At 38.3% G+C, this 24,356-nt stretch overlaps 1 protein-coding gene across 1 annotated transcript in view; it reads left to right on the top strand.

Moving 5' to 3' along the window:
• LOC310632678 (uncharacterized protein) overlaps positions 1-24,356 on the top strand; it is a 685,758-nt gene that overhangs the window by 34,659 nt on the left and 626,743 nt on the right. The gene's annotated exons all lie outside the window — the stretch shown is intronic.

Consider the following 24,356-nt stretch of genomic DNA (forward strand, 5'->3'; position numbering starts at 1 on the left):
TCTGCCATTTTCACTGCCAGTCTCATGAGGGCACAAGACATTATACTGGATTGCAAAAACATTTTTGAAAGGTTTATTAGTTGTGCTTCTTGCGTATCTCTCTGTGTGTTTCTCTGTGTTTAATAATTTGTATGCTGCTGGAGAAGACAGTGGCAGTAGAGCCTCTCTTAGCAGCTGCATGAAAGTAATTGTCAGGACCCACCTCAATCCACATCTTAGGAAATAAGAACTCTTGGATGCAGTTTAGTCCAAAAGGAAAATGTTTACTAGGAAGGAATTGATTGTGGGAATACAAGACGGAATCTGAGAAAAGTTACATTTCAATCCTATATAAACCATTCCCATTCCAGCCCCTCCCCTCATCCATTTGGTCAGGCTGTCGTCAGTTGCTAGGTGTCAGGTTCTTCCATGGGAAAGGGAACTCTCCTTGGTTTTATGGTTATTGCTTCCCTTTTTTCAGTTGTAAATGAAGACACAAACCATATCTGTCTGTCCCCCTCCCTTCCCCCGTTAAAACATCCCCTGTTGTTTGAAAATCGCTTTAGTAACCATCCTCTCCCCCCCCCTCGGAGAGATGGCAGAATCCCCAGTAATAGCACGTTGTTCTACCTATACAATTATGAAATGTGATATAAATGGATTCTGACAGTAATACTCATTTGCTGATTCTTAGAATTCTTCTTGGAATCATACTTTCCTGAGATTTTATAGGCTGCTTCTCTCTGGGTATTTCCCCAGTACGTTTGTGTATTCTGTAGTTAGTCCTCAACTGGAAGTTAATGGGGTTTGGCAAAAATTGTCATAAAATATGGTCCTGTGACCATGGGAAACAAACCGTCGTAACTGTGGCCATGTGGTTGAGCACCCAAAGTGGGGACACATGACTGCAGTAGGGGAGGTTGACCCATCAGAACTTTAGCTCTGGATTGTAAGTCCCCTTTTTTAGGTAGGTTATAACTTTGAACAATCACAGAGTGTGCCATCCGCAAATATATCGTGCTGCAGTCTCACGCTAGCCCAGGGGTGTCAAACTCAATTTCATTGAGGGCCGCATCAGCATTGCGGTTGCCCTCAGGGGGCCGGGTGGGTGTGGCCAGGGTGGGCGTGGCCTACTGGGTGGGCGTGGCTAGAGTGCGTATGGCCTACTGGGTGGGCATGGCCAGCTCTACATCATTCGCATCAAGGGTGCCTATGGGGGCCTGGGCAGGAGTGGGACAGATCTGAGGGTCTCTGGCAGGAGGAGGGTCTCTGGGCCAGGGCCAAGGCAGTGGGGGCCGTTCCCTCACTGTTTCCAGGATGGCTTCGCGGGCCGCATGAAACCACTTCGCGGGCCAGATCTGGCCCCCGGGCCTTGTGTTCGACATGTCTGCGCTAGCCCAATGCTCTGGGAAGAACCAGTTGAAGTTGAGTTCTTCCTCCCCCCCCCCACAGTGGAAATCAATGTTGCAGTGAAATATCTTGTTCTGTTTGTCAGACTCTTCTAAGCCTATTTTGTTCCTGGTGAAGGTCCTGTATCTGCCACTAGCACTGATGATGTCACCATTTAGGTTAATGAAAAGTCTGCAAGAAAACAACCAAGCTCAAAGAGCATCAAGGACCCCTCCTATATCTATGTTTCTATTCTTCCATTTTATACTGTGGCTCTTTTAATCTATTCATAATGCATCTTCTAGTCCAGAAGCCCCCACCTTTTTGGACACTATGGTTTTTCCATGGACTGGGGGTGAGCATAGTTCTGCGCACTGACTGCATCTTGCATGTGCGTGGATGGGGCTTTGCTGGCTTGTGTGGACAGGTTCCTGGCAGCTGCATACTGGTGCCAGTCCACATACTGGGGTTTGGGGATCCCTGTCTAGTGTATTACTGTATTGTATTACAGTTCCTATTGGCTCCTTACAATTCCAATTGTCTGATAGGAGTCAACCCTAGAGTGAGATTTGATCTCATTTACTACTCTTTAAAGATTTTTCCCCCCTTTCTGAACAAATAACATGTCACATCATCTTCAGATTTAAGCATGAATTGGAATGCTAGGTGCAGAAGGAAAGTCTGATTTCAGCAAAAATATTAAAAGAATTGCTCACAAAATCCATGGTTTGCAAGCAATTAAAAATGAAATGAATATTCTTTTAGAGGAGTTTACCATATGGTTAAACTACTCATCTGTGTAAGTGTACTCAGTGGGTTTACTGATGACTTTGAATTTATGGGTTATGATTGTTCATAGGTGCCAAGACCCCATACCTTACAGATTAACAGCAGAATGTGTGATCCAGTTAACTAGCTATATATTAATGAAACTATATTTGTATCCCATCTTGACAAATATGGCCCATTTACAAAATATTCAGGCTGGAGGATATCATTAACAGGTTTTTGCCTTCAGTGTAGCTTACCAAGCTTACCCATAACAGCATTCCTTGACCAGTGGGCTTCAAAGGATGAGAAAATGAAATGTCACATCTGTACTTGACATCAGGATTCTTGCTTTATCAGATGCTAGCTGAAAGCATCATTGTAATTGAAATATAGTTCCCCAGCCATACAAAAGCAATGCATTTTCTGGAATCTAGGATAATGTTAATGTATGGGAGAATGGCCAACCCTTTGCTGCCAAACAATATGTCACAGTTTGGCATCCATAACTCTATTAGTCTAGTGATCTTAGATTGCAACTTATTTTAAGGTTGATGTATCTTGGCTCATTTCAACACCCTGGCCAAAATGTTGTTTCCTCATGGAGATTTATTTATTTATTTATTTAAATTTATATATTTCCTGAGTCCATTAAGATTCTAGGCGCTGAAAAACATACCATCATTAATATAATGCTTATCACTCATTCATTAAAATATTATTTGAGGACCAGAATCTCTCTTTATGTGCCAAAGTTGGAGCAGATGGAACTCACCTTTAAAAATAGGTATAGTTCACCCAGCCTTAGCATTTAGGCACTGCAACTATATTATGAATGTCACATTTTATGCCTAATATCCATACTGCCTAATCAGGGAAACTTACATTATTTAAAAAAAATCCAACCCCCCACTTGGCTTTACATTATAAAATAAAATAGGAAGGAAGGAAGGAAGGAAGGAAGGAAGGAAGGAAGGAAGGAAGGAAGGAAGGAAGGAAGGAAGGAAGGAAAGAGCAAGGTAATAGTAAAGTTGTTAATATTGAGGTCTTGACTAAATATACATTCATCTTTAACCATTATGGCATTATGGCTCAGGCACTGCTAATGATGAGCACTTTCTACTACTTGAGCACCAGCAGTGAATGCTCTGAAATAACCTTTGGAGTTATTTGTCATTAAATATTGTTGGTTGGTATAGTAGTAAAGAGCAAGTAATCTAATATCAATAATAATAATAATAATAATAATAATAATAATAATAATAATAATAATAATAATAATAATAATGAATTAAGTTACCCAAGATAAGTTTGGTCTCCATATGCCATGGATAGTAGTGACTCAAGATAGTCCTTTTAATTCTGACTCTCTTGAACTTCATATTAGTATAATGTAGGCAACCTTTTCAGATGAATTTTGAGGATAGTCTCTGTCTGTCTGTCTGTCTATCTATCGTCTATCTATCTATCTATCTATCTATCTATCTATCTATCTATCTATCATCTATGCACACTGTTTATCAGAAACTGTTGTTTCTGGCAAACCATGCATAGAGCAATGATTCATCATTTAAGATAGTTTTGTCATGGAGCATGCTCTGTCATCCTTATCTCATTTGAGTTTTTCCCATGACAAAATTGGCAAGTTCATTCAGCTTTTGTTCCCCTGAAAAATTCTGGCTACAGGTAATGGGGCTAAGGGTTTAAATCTGACTGCTTCTGGCCCTGGTCTGGAACTTGAAACTAGAGTACTCAAACTTTCTCTTCAGATTCTAAGTAGGGCAGGGGTTCAAGGATACAACGGAGATTAGGCATGATCCTTGGATAGTTAGCAGGCGTATAAGAAAGAGCAGCAACAATAAAATCTGGCACTTTTTGTCATGGATAGTGTTGTTGTTTTCAGACAGGTGGTAACAGATGCTGAATTCTCAGTAGAAAGTTCAGAGCGGGCTACTTTGTCACTGAAGACACTTTAGCAAGCTGCTTTGAAGAAAATGCCACCCGAACGAGACAGGCTTTAGAGAGTTGTTAGAAACTGCCTTTAATCTTGTGACATTTGGACTCAGAACCTGTGAGTAGCACTGTGAAGCACATTACATTTATTCAAAACCAAGAGAAGGATGTTTTAGATGACTTCTAAGCCTTATATTTTCCTGTGTTCTGCTTTGAGTAAGTTTATTACTGTTATGGGATTACATTTAGTGGAAATGAACTTCTGGGTCACTTGTGAAGAAAAAAAAACTTAGTACCTTTCTGTGCCAAAAGCTTGGGGCCCTTGGCGTAGGTTTTTCTGCATGCGTGGGAGGGTATGTATGTGTGATACTTACAAAATGTAGCTGCATTGCTGAATTAGTGAAAGTATCTTTTATATGCTTTCGACACCATTTTAGGAAAGAATCCTAGAATGTGAAAGATAATTTATGCTGGGGGCTAAGAAAAGCTACCCCCTGCAAAAAAAATTGAACTTAATGCTCTCTGAGGTATATGGAAAGGATAATTGCTAACAGCAGCTGCACAGAATTCAAAATAAAATGTAGGCAATGCAGTATGGAATTAAATTAAGCATGGAGCATGCAGGAGCCCAGCAAAAGCAAGAGTGCATGTGATAAGAATACACCTTATTATCAAAATTTTAATACAAAGGATGCTTTCATGCCTGGTATGGTAATGAGCTAGGTCACAGCTGGCCACATCAAAGTATTCTGAAGAGTATAATTGACAGATATCCATCCAACATCAAGAGGCAGAGCTCAGTGACACATGGGAACTTTGAGACATTGTAATGCTGAGGGTCAGACAAGGACTGTGACAGCCTGAGAGAGATGTAGAACTCTAGAAAAACGAGTGTCTTTTTTTTCTTTCTTTCTTTTTTTTTGGTATGATGTTTTTCTTCTTTCACTTCATGTGTCTGGACTGATTCAGTGCCACCAGGGACTCTGAGATGAATCTCTGCTTTGAGCCCTTCCCTTTGATTTGGTTTTGATATGTCCTTGTTTTTCAAGTAAACATAAATTTACCAAGAACACTTTTCCATCATATCCTGTTTTAAAGAAACAATCACAGTTCTAATGGACAAAGGGAATTAACCCCTTTCCTTAAGGTGAAAGTTAAAAATGGATTCACCCTCAGGGCTCTTTGCAAATCTTGTTAGAAGCACTGCCAACAAGGTGAACCTTGTGATTAACATTAGGGTATCCCAAACTAGCAAGAAATTTCATACTCTATTGATAGCCTCTTCTGTCCTAAAGGCACTTGATCACATTGCATTTTGGGCCAGGTCTTTTTCTCCCCCTCCCCCCCGCTCTTTCCTTCTTTAAGAAACTTAAAACAAATATGGACAGCACACATACGTAACTGTGTGTATGCTATTGAAATTTAGCGTATAGGGACAAATCAATGTTACGAATAAACTACACTGCAATTGGTGTATGTAGATTAACAGGATACCGACACAATGTATGCTTTCATCAAGAAATACTATTAACACTTATCACAACATGTGAAGCTTTCCCAGAAATTTCAGTATCATACAGTCATGAAGATGCTGCTTTTCACTGTGTTCCTCAAATCAGGAAAAGCTGAGCTGGTACTGAACTTTAATGGATTGGAGGAACTGAATCGGATAAGGAGGCAGCAGGAAGACAACATCCCCAAATATGGGAAGCTGGAATTCAATTCTGAATGGGCTTATGTTTTTGCAGAGAAGTTGCCAGGTTCAGGGACTAAAATAACTTTGCTATGGTTTTTGTTTTGCTTTTTGTTTTAAGTGAAGACATACATATACATTTCCTAATTGCTCAGGGACTACATTATTTCATAGTGACAATTTTTCTTATGTATCTATCTTAAATTAGCAGTGCTGGAGAACATGACCCATGAGTCAATACATTCACAAGGACAAGGAGAGCAACCAAGCTAAAGAATCCCAGATATGCTTGCTATGGTCATCTCCCACTACTAATTTCTGTATCATTCTTCCCTGGTGCTGCTGTTTTTCTAGTGCAGACATGTCAAACACAAGGCCCAGGGGCCGGATCCGGCCCACGAAGTGGTTTCATGCGGCCCACAAAGCCATCCTGGAAACAGTGAGGGAACGGCCCCCACCCACTGCCTTCGCCCTGGCCCAGAGACCCTCCTTCTGCCAGAGACCCTCAGATCTGTCCCACTCCTGCCCAGGCTCCCATAGGCATCCTTGATGCGTATGATGTAGAGCTGGCCACGCCCACCCAGTAGGCCATAAGCATTCTAGCCACGCCCACCCAGTAGGCCATGCCTACCCTGGCCATACCTACCCGGCCCCCTGAGGGCAACCGCACTGCTGATGCGGCCCTCAATGAAATTGAGTTTGACACCCCTGTTCTAGTCGTTCAATCCTGGAGGGGATAATTCACAAGGCTTAAAATTTAATGCCCGTTTGTTTTCTTTCAAGATCTAAAAGTGTTTTTTAACATTGCTTAATGGACTCGTCACCATAGTAACTGGTTCATGTTACAAACCACGTCTAGACTGATTCTTTATGACATCCCGTAAGAGTTAGGATTTCTTTTTCCATATTTTCCCTACATCAGTCCAAAGTACCTACATGTATAGAGCTTTACTGGCAGATTCTTTCCATACACATCAGACATTGCTCTATGCCCAACCAAGCATAAAGAGCTGATCAAACCTTTCTCATGAGAACTTTTGCAAGTTAATTCACTAGAGTTCCAGGTTCTAGACTTATAATAGAATATGAGAATGATCTTTGGAGACAGGAAGAAGAGCTGAAGACTACACAGTGGTCAAATAAGAGGGGTGTGGCAATCATCTCACGCAGGACTCTAGCTAGTTTTTTGGACTGAGAAGGCAAGTGGGGAGAGATGTAGTTTCAGGTTTGCAAGATTCTATTAATGTAACCTTACAATATGGGCATAGCACTAGAATTCCTGGGCACGTTTCTTATCTCGACTATCTTGAAGGGAGAGAGAGAGAGAGAGAGAGAGAGAGAGAGAGAGAGATCTTGATAATGTGCCTTTCTTGAATATCTTCTCTATATAACTGGTTTATAACTATATAACACTATAACACTACAGCAGGCAATTAAACAAGACTGTTCAGTGATAGAGTGATTGTCTGAAACTGAACTACAAACTTCAAAGTGGGATGTTTATAAACTATGGGTACAACAAATAATAATCCCCCTTCATAAAGCCAATATATTCTTTGGTATTTCAATGTTTGAAATAAAAAGGTTATGATATCATAAAAAGGATGCAAGCCATAAGTCTTGTACACAAACATGCACATACATTCAACAATATTCATTAAAGGATAAAATTGAGATTTATGAAGCTAATGTTTCATATACCTTCTAAAAAAAACCAAGGGATAATCCATACATGTTTTAAGTCAATAGGTTTCCATCATTCAGATACTACAAGTTTCCTGTGTATTTAATCCTAAATATCACAATCTGCTTAATTATTGCCATGTAATGCAGCCTTCCAAACAAGCTAATTGCAACAATATTCTAAGTGTGCTCATTTCTGTAAGCAATGTTGTATTCAGTTGGATTTTGTATGCCACTTGTGTTGTCCACCACAGCCAACTTTTTCATGCCCAGATACATGAGAGGTGGAGAAAATGACAATAATTGAGATAATAGGAAGCAGTGCCAGAACATCAGCAAAGTAGGTAGAACCTAGAATTACAAATCCCAGTTTTCAAGTTATCTAAAAGAGGGGACATGGATTCCTAAATCGAATAGTTAGAACCTCGTACATTAATTTATAAATACTCTTAAAGGCTTAAACTTGATGAATACTGTACTTTGTATAAATATGTATCTTTAATATATAAAACAACTTGAAAATCAGTTAGATGATTTTCTGAACTGTAGTCTGAAAAAATCTATTGGGCATTATGCCAATATTTGCTTTATAATCTGTTTCCTGATTCATATATAGGAAGCAGCAACCAACTACTCAGCTGTGGAACTTTAATTTCAGGCTACTTTTGAATTGCTTAATTGTTGAATTATTTTTTTAAAAAAATAAATATTGGAAAGGTACTAATGTACTAAATGCTTTCTATCTCTGTGTATGTATACACACACCTAGAGAGAGAGCAAAAAATGATATCACATGGATAGCTTTTAGATAAAGGATTGGGAATTGCATTTATGCTTTGTTTTTTGCCTCTGTGCATAGAAAGAAACACTAATGAGATGTCATTTAAATTCTAACACCTGCTTAATAGCACTTTTCCTCTTTCCTTGAGAGTGAGAGCTGTTTTCAAATGTTTGCAAATTTCTAAGTGTAGCCTATATGAATGATTTTTCTACAAACAATGCAAAATGTAGTTTTCTGCAAAATGAATTAGTTACAGTGTAACACACAATGTGAAAGGCTTTTGCTTGGTTTATTCATTAAGTGCACTAAAGGTCTCTTAATTCCGCATAGAGCATTCTAGACATTAATTTACAAGGCAAAATTAATTAATGAAAGCCATCTGTCTAACATAGCTTCATATTTAGCAACAAATTAATGACATATTATAAGTATCACATTATCATCTGAACCAGAATTTAAACAATTATTAATCACTCATATAATGCTTTAACAATGTACAATAGTTTCTGATCCTTACACCACTTGTTTGCAGAGTAATCCTAAAATCTAATCACTATTATTCTCATTATGCCTTCTTACCTGAATAAGAATTGGTACTTGGCTCATGTATCCCAAGTGATCCCCGTGCAGTTTCTGCTTACTGTATTATGCTCTGTGTTAGTTGCACTTGCATAATCTCCACCTACGGTACATACATTATTAGGGATCTCTGGGATTTATGCAATGGCTCAAGAAATTCATAATTACTGTCTTGGTAACGGTAAGCAGTACTTCTAAATATGTTCAATCTGCAGTCCAGTTTTCTGAACCCTGAACATTTTTGCCAATTGGTTTCCAAATACGATTTAACATACTGATTTTAACAGATAAAGAAAGCCCTTCACAGCTTGGCATCTGAGGGACCACTTACTCCCACCAATATAATCCCAAACATTACAACAAGTAGCGATAAACTTCTGTAATCCTATATATTTGAGGAGCTTGGGACTGGTTTTTTTTGGGGGGGGAGGAGGAGAGCTGGAGTGAGAGAGTGCAACACCAATGCAGTGGAAAACAGCTTCTTGGAGTAGATCAGTCTAGCCCTCCCTTTACTGATTTTTTTTTAAATAAACTGTTGAAAATAGAATAGTTTGGGAATGCCTTATATATGGTGCATCCTTTCCCCTGCCTTATATATGGTGCATCCTTTATTTTTATTGCTGTTTTTGACTCACTGCAGTCTTTGTGGCTATTTTTCTGTTCTGTTCCTCTATGTTTTAAATGTCACAATTTGTGTCAGTTGACTCCTGGTGACTGCTTAGACAAGTTCTGCCAATTTTCTTGGCAAGATTTTGAAAGTGGTTTGCTATTGCCTGCTTCTTAGGGCTGAGAGAGTGTCAATGGCTAAGGCTGGACTAGAGTTCATGGTCTACTGCTTTCTAGCCTGATGCCTTAACTATGGCACCAAATGGCAACTGTGACCATGGATGTCTTCAATTGTTTCTTTTTATATTCCTTTTAAGGGCACTGAGAGTAATTTTGATTGTGGTAGGGTACAAATGTGTTAAATAAATAAATAAATAAAGAAGCAAGCAAACTCACAGGTCTTTCTGAGGATAATGCAAGCTACTTAGGAGCTCTTTGGATAAACATTTTTTTATTGATGTGATCTTCTTTAAAACAATTGTTTTGGTAACCTTGGGATCTCATGATTCTTAGTTTTCCTTCCTACAGAGCTTCCATTTCTCTTTTTCCCATCTCTCTATGTGAAATGCTTTCTGGATGTAGAAAAACCTCTTTCTAAGTGGCTTTATGTTATAGTTGTTCTTGTTGAAACCACAACATTTCTCTTCTTTCCTTCTTAAGACGTTCAGTACAAAGTGCAGAGGTGATTGTGTGTTGAATTTACTGCACACTACGCTCTTTTCCCTCTAATTTATATTGTAGCGAGTGGGGCTGTTTTGCCGTGCTATTCTCCAGGGCCTTTATTTATAGGAGAGTGTAGTCTAAATAACATGAGCTTAATCAGAATGTTCTGTAATTACCCATGGCTTTATTTAGATAGGATGAAACAAGCCTTCCGCCATGTGAGGGGAAATAAGAATATTCATTTCTGATCCCATTCTCACCTTGCATTATAAAAACTAAATATCCATTCTGTAAATAGAGATGAATCAGCAATCCGTATAATATCCATTCATCATACATATTTCACAAGGAGGATATTATAGTGACTGGAAAGTTCTTACAAAAATAATATGGAAATCCGAAACTTGATGTGGAGTGTCAGAGAGCTTCTTACTATTATTTACCTTATCAGCTTTTGCTTTCTGAAATCAATGGAAGGGCATCTAGTTCAGCTAATCCATATTTCTGAGTATGAAATTGAATTTATAGTCTGTAGTATGTTGACTACCGCTCACATTTAAGGCATAATTGATTTTTATTGAAAAGCCAGCAGGCACATCAAAAATTTCCACAAACCACAAGGATGTTGTATTTTACCCTGTTTAGATAATAGTGTTGCTTTATTTATCCTTTAAAATTGAAGCTTTTATATTTATATCCGCAAATGTTGGGAAAGTGTGACTGATGCCTTGTGAAACCAGCCAGCCAGACTTCTGTTAAACTCTATAGTATAACAATAAGCAACTTTAAATTCCAAACGTAAATGCCTATGGTTGGTTTGTTTTAAGAATAAATGGAATAATAAATCTCGCATGCACAAAAAAGAGACCATTTAATGTCATATAGCAAAGTTATTTTTCTTCATTCCAACAAATAGCTTGCACCATTACTTTCCTCATTGCCTTTTTTTCAGTCTTTCTATTCTCAGCTTTATGCGTTCCTGGGCCTTTTCTTTTAACTTACAGGGACTATTGGAAATTGCTTATACAGAGAAAAGGACCAAATAACCCAAGATAACAATTCAGGGTCCTGGGTAGATGTTTTTAGATAATAAGATAATCCTAGACTAAAAATCAGTAATGACATGTACTTCCAAATAAATTGCTTTTCCAAAAATGGAAATGTTACCTTTCACTCATCATTCATTTTGATTCCTTTAATTTTCATCTTGGTCTCCCCATGCAATATTGTACAGATCCAAAAGGAGAAATATCGGCATACATGGACATATTTTATAACTGTACAGCCCTTTGCTTACAATAAACTGAAATGTTTATTGTGCATTTGCATGCACAATGCATGCAGGTAAAGCAAAGGGGGAGGGAGGGAGGGAGGGAGGGAGGGAGGGAGGGAGGGAGGAGAGAGAGAGAGAGAGAGAGAGAGAGAGAGAGAGAGAGAGAGAGAGAGAGAGAGAGAGAGAGAATTTCTCAAATTCCTAAAAGCATCATTGTTAAAAATACATTCACCTCTTCAATTAAAATCAAACAAAAAAGAAGCAATATCACATGTTTTCAAAACAAATGTGACAGCTACAGGCACAAATTCTATTAATAAGGAACTTTAAAGAACTTACACTTCAGACTGTCACTTCCTTGGGTCTTTCCCACCATCCTTTTTTTTTCTTGTAGTTTTTCCACAATTTTTCTTTCTTACACCTACATTACGTTCATTTATGGGCTATCATTATACAAATGTCTTTCCTATATTTATGCAGCCTAGGGAGAAGTAGTAGTTCCTTGCTATGAAAATAACTAAACAAAGGACCACATTGGCATTTTTTTATATATAGGAAATGAAAGTAGTAGAATTGAAAAGATGGATCCTTATGCTAGGAAGCTTTATGCTATTTCACGGAGCTACCCCCAGAACTCTGTATGGCCCCTGACAGTTTTACACATCTGCCTTTTTGCTGTATATGTAATGACACAATTTTGAAATTCGTTTGAACAATAATATTGTTCAATGAAAGATGTATGTAAGCAGTATCCTTTTATGAGTAGAAGGCATACTTTTCCCCAACATTTTGGGAAGTCATAATCAGCGGTCTGCCATTTCTCCTAAATATATCCTGAACTGACATCCAATCTTGCAGATCATATTGATAGGAATATGGGTTGCAAGGACGGGCAGCATGAACATGGGCTAGAACTGGAAACTGCTCTGTCTCCTTTCCACTGATGGAATGCCTTCTATTCCACTGGCACCTGCAATGTCACCCCCAATTACTTACGTATTATTTACAATTTATGCACTATTATTTATGCTTATTTGACTGAAGACTTTCTGTCTTCAAAGCAGAGTGCAAGGCTGGCAGGGAAAGATTTTGAATGATAGGAATAAGAAGTAGGATTGTGATACAGGAGAACATGGAGAAATGTAGAAAATATGTCCACATTTTGAATACACCAAGAATAAAATGTTCACCGTGAATATACAAAAAGATTCCAAAAAAAATGTATATAGTAGATCTGGTAGAAGAACAGAAGGTATTACCAGAAAGGAGGAAGTATAAAAACAAAGAAGAAAAAAAATGATGTAATAAAATAAGAGTGAACTGTGGTCAATTTTTTTCCCTCATTTATATCTTTCTTCTAGAGTCTGGGAGCTTCCAAATACATTGGAGCCAGGCATAGACCAACCACACTGGAGGACAAAAGATGGAAGAAAGTTCCTTGAAAGATTTTTGTCCAAATATTCTGTTTTAGAAGTTGCTCAAAGTAATTTTCAAATACATTTTTTTTAAAAAAGCAGACCATAAAAAAATAGGCAGTGTAAAAGGGATGAGGACCGCAGATAAATATTGTATTAAGAGCAGTCAGATTGAGCATCGATAGCTATTTGGGTATCATTAAAAAGAAGGCAAAGTTATATCTCCAAAACCAGGAGATCAAATGTTAGATGAGGCCACTGAGCAGGCTCTTTCCTTGTCCTAGACATGTGCACCTAAGGACACGGAAGTAAACCTCTGCAGTTGATCATCAAATTGGTCACGTTTAAATGAGAGGTAACTGTAATGTATTGGGCCTTTTACTTGAACTGTTTTCACATATCTTTGAATGCTGCTTGAGATTGCTTAATTAGGGTGTCTGTATAAGGTCGCTGGCTGCCCAGACATGCAGTCTCCAGGAACATCATTGGTTGGCTCTGGGGTGGGAATAGGTTCCTTTAAACCTATTGGCTGCTGCCTAGTGGCCAACCATCTAAGTAGCTGTGTAGAAGCCTCTGTTCTCAGTTCTGTTCCTGTTACTTCAATAAAGCAATGTTCCTGTTTGAACCCTCTCGTCTCGCCTCCTGCTTTCCAAGAATCCACTACACAACAGTTACAATCTTCAATAGCCGGTTATTAGGTAATTTGTGAAATGGAGACAGAAAAACTTACAGAGTCATCAAAGATATTTAAGGCGTAATCAGTAGGTTTAAGAATTTATCATATGTATTCATGCATATCATCTAGAAGAGCAGCGCAATGATTTAATATTCCCAATCTAGACTAAGCAGTGATTGATCCCCAAATGAGATGACATATCCCTACATAACGTTTGATCTGCAAACAGTATTTTTCAGTGGACAAAGATTTCTCCATGTCTTCATAAAACTAGTTTTAACAATCTTAGACTTTCTACTGTATGTGATTTCCTGTGGTGGAGTTAGGGGAAGAGGAAGCTAAAAAAAAAAAGAAGAAGCTTCTTAGAAGCTACATAGGTCTGCTAGACCAGGCTATTAGAAAATAGTATTTTTTTTCTTCTGTTTGTTGTTGCTTACCAATATGCATAACTGCCCACTATATTTGTAAAATAAGTATTATCTCACCATATAGTTGGAGAAAAGAAAAAGAGAAAAATGTATTCATGCAGAGTTCAACTTTGCAATGTATTTTATGACTGAGAGATGTATACATAAAATATTTGTTATATAAACTGATTCATCCTTATAATACCCCTGAGGCGGCAATTCACGATCCCTGCCTTAAAAAAGAATTACAATAATGTCAAGATATGAGTTGCCAAGCATTCCATAGCATTGATATAGAAAAACTTGCTCTTAGGTTTATTAGAAACAAAAATGGTTGACACTGCCACATAAACATTAAAGGAAAATATTTTAAAAAATGGAAACGTGGTACAAGATTCCTTTGCTAATGTATCATTAGATTGGATGATGTATCATCAGCGATTTCTCATAAATAGTCTGTTTCTGCCCTAATTATGAATTTGGATCCCATCAATATTCCCCAGAAGCATTTTTAAATGTAGAAGCTCTGTTCTCTATAGTCATATTAATGGATATGTGTTGTAGTAAAGTATTTGTTACAGTAGTTTAAATTCATTTTATTGCCATACAAAACTTTCTATGAATAATGGTTGAAATCTTCATCTCTTCATTTCCCATGACAAAGCAGGAAGTCTAAGAAATAGACTCAAAACAGGCTCACCTTGATACTGCATGGTACAAGAGAGAACAGACAGAAATTCTATCAGGCCTTCATGATTCTGTTATTATAATAAGAGAATTCTAATAGTCCTTGTGGCATCTTTTTCCTAGCTTGGTGTACCTTGAAGGGCTGACAGTTTACATTTGCTATCTTTCTTAGAAATAACAATTGTAGTAATAATTCAATAGTTCTGGCTAGCACCAGGTTGGAGTTCCCTATGTAGTCCACAAATGTCATAAGAAAAGATACCATCTTTAATGTAGAACTTTCTTATGTGTTGTGTGTTATGTCTTCTATTCTTTTCCTAGCATAGAAAAAGTGAAAGAGGAAAAAGATAACCTAGTTAGAATGATTGCCAAGAAGATAATGGTGCGATGGTTGCATGTGATGGGTTGCATTCATTCTATGAATGATCACTGGATCATTGGCCTTGCACACGACTTAAGAAGCTCATTTACAATTCCTAGACCTGCTGTAATGAAGCTCCCTTGAGAGCATACTGTATTTTCTGCTACGAGAAGTCATGTTGGTACACAGCTAGCATGATTTAATATGATAACATGTTTCTGTTCCACCCCCAAAATAATTATGTACAGGAACAGCATTTGTGTGGCACCATATTGTTTTGGATGTCTTTTATTCATTCCATTAATGAGGAAATGTGAAGCAAAATGTGATTGATATAATAGAATATATTTTCTGTTTAGAAACAAGGAACATATAAAATGAATAGGATTCTATAATAAGGGGTGGGTGGTTTTTGCAGTGTAAGAAAATAAGGTTTGCTGATATTTAACTTGGAAATATTCAAAATAAAATAATTTCAGCTTATCAAACATTCACATAGTTCCCATTCCAAAGGGGCGGCAAGTCACGCCACTGATTTTGTGATTATCCACCCTTGAAATTTATGAGCCGTCAACAAAGCTTCCATACCTGCTATAGATATTGAACATGACTCCTGCTCAAAGGATAAAAGGAGGTTGGAGCTGGGGTATCCTTTGCACAGCTCCATCTTATGTGCTCATTATGGGTATTCCAGGTTCCGGAGTTTTTAGTGATAGTAATTCATGCTTTTGTCACCTCACGTTTGGACCATTCTGATGAGCTCTACTTTGCTTGAAAACAACTTGGAAAGCTGCGGGAAGATGAAATAGTAAAGGTTTTAGCAAATATGTCCATACTAAAGCAAGGTGTTCTAAGGCTTACTAGTTCGCTTCTAGTTACAATTCCAGGTACCTTCTCCAAGCACCTTTTCTAAGTGGAACCTGCCCATTGGGTGAAAGCCATCATGGGAAGCTTGCTGCAAATCCCGGGTTCTTGAGTTTGAGACTTTTCTGTAGACATCCATGGATATAAGGTGAAAAACTATGAATTGTATTACTGCTTTTGGTTTTGTTCATATTCATGCTGCATTTTAATCTAACTAATTTAATCAGAAGCATATAAGTCATGTAAAGGCATTTTGGATTAGAATGGCATATAAGTGCTAATGAAGCAATTAAGTAACTCAATAAAAATAGTTTAGTTTATAAAAATTATGGTATAAAATTATTATCTATTTTTATCTTGTAAGGTCTGTAGAAAAGCAAGGTAAATAAAATAGCCAAAGAGAGCAAGGAATTAAGATTAAAAAGCAGAGAAGATGTAGAAACAAATATTACTTTGGAAGGAGTGAAAGATTTTAAGCCTATGAATTGTATTAAAAATAAACACAGTGAAATAACCTGGGATGAAACTGAAGTGAGACAATGCTGGAAGGAATACTTCAAAGAGTTGAATGGCAATAATAGTGATAAGTTGAAAACTGATTTAAAAATTAATACTGTAAATGTTAATGAGGGGCCCAAAAAGTGGATAACTCATAACTCACCACCCAGAGTCCTTCTCTGAGGGAGATAGGCAATTAAGAAGTATAAAATATAAAAGGAATGAATGAATGAATGAATGAATGAATGAATGAATGAATGAATACTATGAGAATGTTAAATAATGGCAAAGTTGCAGGTGTAGATGGAGTAACTGGCTTACAATTAAAATATGAATGTGGCTTGTTTCACATAAAATTGCTACTATTATGATTAATACTATCAATACCTCAATTTGAAGAACTGTGTTATAGTTCTCCTATACAAATGGAAAGTAAATTCAAAAAGTACAAGGGAATTAGTTTGTTAATTTTGCCCACAAAGGTGTTTGGCTAAATCCTTAAATGTTACAAGAGGAGATAATGAATGAAATTGGGGAAGCACAATATCGATTTATGCCATAAAGGAAATGTCCCTTTCTGAGGAAGATGGATGGTTAAAAACATGTGATAAAAAAAATAAACAAATAAATAAATAAATACATTTTCCTAAGAAATACATGAATGTGAAAGAGAAAATTTATCATCTATTTGTTAGAGAAAATATGTAAGAAATTGAGTTTCATTTAATTACAGAGTATCTTTGTGTTGAATGTTAGTTACTAAATGTGTTAAGAAGGTATGCAATAGAACTAAATGATCTGTTTATTTAATTGAATGTGCAGCAAATCAGTCAGAATTCAGCAGGGAGTAAGTCATGGATGTGTGATGCCCTTTGTTTACTTAATGTATGAATTCAGTATGTGAAGGAAGAATGGATGAGTTGGAAGAAAGGACAAGGCCAACCAAGTCATGACTCCATGGAGTGGATGTTCTAATAAATAAGAAATACAAGTGTAAAGTACAAAAAGTAGTATATAAATCAGAGTCTATATCCATTGTGGATGTAAGATAATATGATGATAGAAAGATCTGAAGAAGTATAATGAATGACTTTGTGTAAATTTATTTATTTATTTACCTCTCCCTGAGGGTATCTACCTATGCCATCAGGTCAAACATGGTAGGAGCACTCCATGTCCCTTCCCTCAAATGTTATTATCTAGTAAGATCTAGAGTGTATGCCTTTTCCAGTAACAACCTATAACATATGGAACACTCTTTCCCCCCTGTGATCTGGCAGGTTCTCCACCCCCCCTTTTAATTTTTCAGAAGATCATAAAAAGTTAGTTCTTTCCCCAAATGTTGGGAAAAGGTGAGGTTGGAGTCCAGGGACTATTCCTGTTGACATATTGGAAAGTGCTGGTTGAGACACCAATTTCTGGTTTACTCTTTTTATTTTGTTTTGTCTCTATTATTGTTGTGAGTCACCCAGAGTTGTGGTACATAGGGAGCCATATTAAAGGGTATAGGGTTTCCTGCCTGAGCAGGGGGTTGGATTAGATGACCTCCAAGGTCCCTTCCAACATCATCATCATCATCATCATCATCATCATCATCATCATTATTATTATTATTATTATTATTATTATTATTATTATTATTATTATTTTAGTTAGGTTTTCTTTTTTAATCACATGTCTTTGGATTCTTTGGCAGGCTATTTTTTTTTACTCTATTTCTGAGTTCTGCATAAAATTGTTTACCCAGAAAGGGTATTATATGACGGATATGTATGTATGTATGAATGTATGCATGTATGTATGTTCTTTATAATAATTGCACAGGGAATATATCTTTTTGAGGTCCTTATAGATCCATTTTGTATCCAGGAAGAGAAATGGAAAAAATATATAGCAAAGGCGACAGAATGCACAATTTCTATCTCCTTTCTTAGTTCTAATAATTCCATTGCAACTCTGTTTCTTCTCTTCTGCACCCTTCATTACTTACAAGTTTGTATCTTCAGGATTTGTGGCTGTAGTTCAGTATGACTTTCCAAACAGTCACCTAACCAGCAATGTTTGGTTTAATATGATAAGCAAATCCAGTTGGATATGGTTAGTTAGTTATAATGGTTCATTGTATCATAAAAACTGAATAAGGTAGTTGAGTTAATTTTATAAGTTATGTCTAAAGTTTACTGTGTATAAGATTGTAACATGATTACACCTTGTGCTGGATGTGACTGATATGCAATTCTTTACTCTTTTACTTCAATGGGCAAGTTCCATAAATTTCTGAGAATACATGTGTATGTTTGCATAGTTAGATTTCAATTTGATACCTCCAAGTCAGTGGGCATGATATCACTATCTATATGGAAATTCTTCATGCAGTGCTAGTTACATATACAGTGTATGGAAACTAACATTTCAGAACTGTTTGCAAATTTATACATGGTACCTTTTCAGTTAATAGCAGTGGCTCCTATTTATGGCCTTTTCTGAGCTTCTGTGTAGGCAGTATTAGTGTGTTATACATACAGCTTTTTCAACCCACAGTAGAGGTATGTTTTGAAAATAAATAAATGAATGAATGAAATATATAGTCTAAAATGGCATTTTCAGGTGAGGAAGGAATGCGAAAAAGCTTTCTTGTGTCATCCGCTAATATCCATAAACCAAAACATCAGAGCAATATGAGAGAAAGAATTAATGAAAAGACTTAGTTAATTTTAGATTTGGCCTCGATTGTTTGCAATGAGGTATTTTATTGCTTCTTTGAATTCTTCTTTGAATTCCTTAAGCTCTTACTCCAAATCCTTTCCTGAAGACAGAAATGATACCATGCAATTGGAATAATAAATAGATATGTCAGTAAATGGAACCAAATTTTCTTTTACTCACCAAAGAAATGCTGAAATTCAGACTTTCTTCTGAAACAAAACCCCTGATAAAGAAGTCACTGAATCTTCTCCCTATTTTTCAGAATTCCCTCTTTCCACAAACACATCCAAATGGATTGTAGGAGAAAGATGACAAATGAGTTGTGTTTGCTTATATTAACAGGTATTATCATGTTAATAGATGTTTATAGTGGAGTTTAAGAAGATCACACGACTGCACACTAACATTGGTCTTAACTTCAGAACAGAAGGAATGAGGAGGGAGTCAATTTATAACATTTCCTTATGTTTTAGGTTTAATATATTTGTAGTCTCTGTACATTTCAGAATCTGGAGAGTCAGAGACATGCCAGGACCATGGTTGATTCTGGTTTCATCTTTTCATTGATACAAAGTGGATTGAGTTTATCCAGAATAAGTATAGGGTTAAGAAGTTTTATCTAGCATTCGAATAAGTCTTCTTTCGTGTTTTTTCTTTTCTTTTCCTATTTTTTTTTTATATATATTTAATAATGTTAAGTTTTGTTTGTTCTTATATAAGTTAGAGAGTGATGGTTTTTAGAATTTATGGTTGTTAGTATATGGTTGTTTATGATTGCTTTTATATATATATACCTTGTATTTAGCTCTGGGAAGTCCGGGGGGGAGGGGGGTGGGGGGGAGGGAGGGGAGGGAAGAGGGAGGGGGGAAGGGGGGAGGGAAGGGGGGAGGGAAGAGGTAGGGGGGAGGTAGGGAGGGGAGGGTGGAGGGGGATGGGGGTTTTTAATGGAAAATTGTATTGTAAAACTTTTCAATAAAAAAAAAAAAAAAGCTGCTAAATATTATTTTCTGCCTATTTGTTAATGCAGTCACTGAAAATCTGTCTTCTTCAGTTCAGGGCTTTTCAACCTTTTCACCCATTTCACTTTTAGGATATGGCAACATCCAAGTACCACCAGTTGCCTAGCAAGGTGTCAAAAACTTGATCCCCAAAAAAGGAAAAAAGTGATGAAGTACAGGTAGTCCTCGACTTACAACAGTTAGCTTAGTGACTGTTCGAAGTTACAATGGCACTGAAAAAAGTGTCCCCCAAGCCACAGTCGAGCAAGACACCTGCCTGCCTGCCCGGCGGCACTCTTCCTCCTGTCCGAGGTTTTCATTGTTGTGAGCATTTCTGTTGAGGATTGGCAGTAGGGGTAGGGAAGGGGGTGGGTGTCTGGTTTTTATTGTCCCCCCCCGCTGGGTGGTTGCAGCAGGTTTTGGCCACTTCACATGACCCTGGGACACTGTGACCATCATAAATATGAATCAGTTTCCAAGCATCTGAATGTAAATCACAAGACCCTGGAGATGCTGCAACATTCCAGCTGATTGGCGCTTCTTCTGGGCTCAGCAGAAGTGCCAGGATCAGTGCCGAGCTCCAGCTGGAGCCTGGTGCTGATGCTGGCGCTTCCACTGAGCCCTGACAACCCTGCAGCTGCAGCTGTCTGTTACTCAGGCTTGTGCGGTGCTGCCACCGGTTCAGCTCATTCCCCTCCCCCACTACCACTTTTCTGGGATGGTCGTGTACCACCTGCTAGGTGCCAATGTACCACAGGTGGTACCCCTACCACTGGTTGAAAAGCCCTGTTTTAGTTCACCTCATATGTTGTGTATAGCTGAGGTTTCAAAGCCTCATTTGATGGATATAAAATTATGTCCAGAAGATCTAGCTACCTTATTACTATATGCTTAAGCCAGTAGAAACCTGCAATTTTCTAATATTTATCCTTATATTAATTGGTATGGATTAAACTATTGAAAAGAAGGAAAAAAAACTTGAAATAGCTGCTATTATTCAGAGATTTTTGTTGGGAAGAAAAAAAATCCTAAACTGAAAATAAAACACCAGGTTTCTTGCCCCATCATATTTTCACAGAGGGCTTCAAGTGGAGGGAAATATTGCCTGGAACAAACATAAGAATATATAAAGTACATTTATGGAGAAAAATACAAGATTTCTTTAAATTTAAATATGTAAACAAAATTTTAAAAGACTGATTGAGAATCTAAAGATCATAACCTACCAAATATGTGTAGACTATATTGAAGCTTAAACCTTTGCAAAATAAACCCGTTCACCATATCTGTAATTAATGGAAGCAGAAATATCTTGATATGATAGTGTTGAATTAATTTGAAGTTGATGGCTGCACTATGTGATAAATGCAATTCATGGGGGGCATGGGAAAGTGCAGGTTCATGCCGATTTAAATTTCATGTCCAGTGATGTTAGCAAATGTGTTACTATAGGCTGGGTTTCAGCTGCATTTCATGAGCACCATTAAGTGTGGTAAACAATTGTAACCAAAAGTATTCATCTTGGCTAGTTTAGTGAGCCTTAACAGGGCTAAAGTGTAGTGTTGCCTGTTAAATAGTGGGTTCTTTGGTGCAGGAATGAAGACGCGAAGCTGAGTACAGGATAACTCATTGTTTATTTCGTGCTGGAACTGAAATGGGGAAATGTCTGCAACTAGCTGCAATATATAGTCTAGCCCCTAGGCGGCAGCCAATAGGATTTGAATCAACCATTGCCACCTGGAGATAGCAAATTGCAGCACAGGAGACTTAAAGTCCAGGTTGCTGGAGAGCCGTTAGCTGCTCCAGCAATCAACATGGTGTTTCACAAGAGCCCAGTACATAACACCCCTCCCCTCTTAGATCAGACTATGACAACACCAATTAGTCTCAACAATTGTCAAGACTCATTATTCAAACACACAAAAGTAAAGTGATAATAATAAAAATAAAAAACAATGTAGGTTACAATGAGATTAAACAACGTCTCAATGATCAGGCTTCAATTTGCAGTAATAGACAGTTACAAAATAGCACTAGTTTCTGTAGTCTAGTGGCAACAGGTTTTACAACAATATATAGCTCTTTATTTTACAACGTAATCTGCAAGATATGAAATAGGCTTGTGTGCTCTAGAGGAATGTCTCGGAGTTCCCATCACTTTGTGGTCTACCAGCTTACCCAGTGGGCTGGGTAGACTTGTGTCCCTTTGTGCTCCTGAGTCAAGGGGATTTGATGCACTCTGGCTGGCCTCACTAGGCTGGCCCACCCCAGAGTCAGACTGATCGGCAGAGTAGGCAAAGCGGTTGCTGAAGTTCTGTTGGCTTGCTCCTTTAGGGGGTCCATTTTGCACTCCAGAGCTCCCCAGTTCTCCCTCTGGTTCCACCTCAGTTAAGAAGGAAAAGTCCTGGTAGTCCATGTGAGGGCTGGCTTGGCCGCAAGTTTGAGGATCTTGGGAGGGACTTATGATGCAGTCCTTGCTTGGTGGCCGTTCTGGAAACCGTTTCCTGAGCTGATCAATGTGTCGTCTGACAACTCGCCCTCCCTCCACCCCCACTTCATAAGATAGGGGTCCTGATGCCTTGGTGATTTGACCATGAGCCCACAGATTCCCATGACCAGACTTCCTGGCCCAAACCCAATCGCCTATGTGCAGCCCCCTCAGGGGTTTTGGTCGAGAGGCTTTAGCTGCCACTCTATCTGGATGCAACCTGTCCAGTTTAGTAATCAAATGCCTCCCCCCAATGTAGTTCTGCAGGACTTTTGCCTGTAGCAGTGCAGGGCGTAGAATGAGGCAGAGTAAAAAATCTGCCAACCTGTGATGCCAGTCACCTGTAACAATGCGCTTGAGTGCTTCCTTTGTTGTCCTCACCATGCGTTCAGCTTGACCATTAGAAGATGGATGAAAAGGCACAGATGTTGCATGTCTGATGAGATTAGCTCTAAGAAAGTCCTGAAATTCAGCAGCAGTGAATTGGGCCCCATTGCCTGAAACTAAGGCATCTGGCAACCCATGCATGGCAAAGAGTTTTCTCAGCACCTGGATGGTCCTAGCAGTAGTCATGTTAGGAACTGGAATTACTTCCAGCCATTTTGAGTGGCTATCCACTACTATCAGGAAGAGCTGCCCCTGAAAAGGCCCAGCATAATCTATGTGAACCCCAGACCATGGAGAATGCGTTTCCTCCCACCTGTGAACTGGAGCCTGTGGCATTTCAGGCCTAGATTTCTGGCATGTATGACAACCATGGACTTAAGCCTCAATGTCCTTATTAAGGCCAGGCCACCAGAGGTAGCTTCTAGCTAAAGCTTTCATTCTGACAATGCCTGAATGGCCTTCATGTAATGATTGTAAAACCCTGTCTCTTAGGGAAATGGGAATTATGACTCTGTTCCCCCATAATATGCACCCTTTATGTGTAGATAGCTCATGCCTCCTGACAAAATAGCTTTGAAATTCTGAGCCTGGACTTTTTTCCAACCAGCCCATGTATACCCAAGACAACACTCTACTAAGTATTTTATCTGTGGCAGTTTCAGAAGCAATGTTCCCTGCATGGAGGGGAAACTCAGGTATGTCCTGTATTGACAATATTCTAGCAGCAGGAGCCAGATCTGGATCCATTAGTGGCAGTGGTGGTCTGCTGAGGCCATCAGCATGGCCCATTTCCTTTCCTGGTTTGTGAATTAATTTAAAATTGTATGCAGATATGAAGATAGACCATCTCAACATTCTTGGAGATAGTATGTGGGGGGTTTGTTTGTCCATTGTGAAAAGTCCCAGCAGAGGTTTGTGGTCAGTGTAGACCATGAAATCCCTGCCATATAAATAGTCAGCAATGATGGCTAGGGCCTCTTTGTGAATCTGAGCATAGTTGCGCTCAGTAGAAGACAATGTCCTTGAGTAAAATGCTATTGGAACCTGTTTCCCATTTTTTTCTATGTGACTTAAAACTGCTCCCACCCCATAGGGAGATGCATCACATGCAAGACATACAGGTTTAGACTCTTTGTAGTGAGTTACAGTGGACTTTTCTGACAATAGTGCTTTTAATTCCAGGAAACTTTTTTCATGTAAGTTAGTCCATTTCCATGGAGCTTTCTTATCCAGCAGTCTATGGAGGGGCTCTGTTATTGCAGCCTTATGAGGTAGAAATCTGTGATAGAAGTTTAGGAGACCCAAGAATGCTTGTAGGTCTGTTTTGATTTGGGCCTAGGAGCTATTTTAATGGCCTTCACTTTAGAATCAGCAGGTTGAATGCCGTTAGCATCAATTTGGAAACCCAGGAATTCTATTGAAGAAACCCCAATACTACACTTGTTCTTTTTTAATTTGAGGCCTGCTTCACGAAGCCTCTGCAAAACAGCCTTGAGCCTACT

Source organism: Vipera ursinii, assembly GCF_947247035.1.
Source record: "Vipera ursinii genome assembly, chromosome: 1".
Classification (NCBI taxonomy): domain Eukaryota; kingdom Metazoa; phylum Chordata; class Lepidosauria; order Squamata; family Viperidae; genus Vipera; species Vipera ursinii.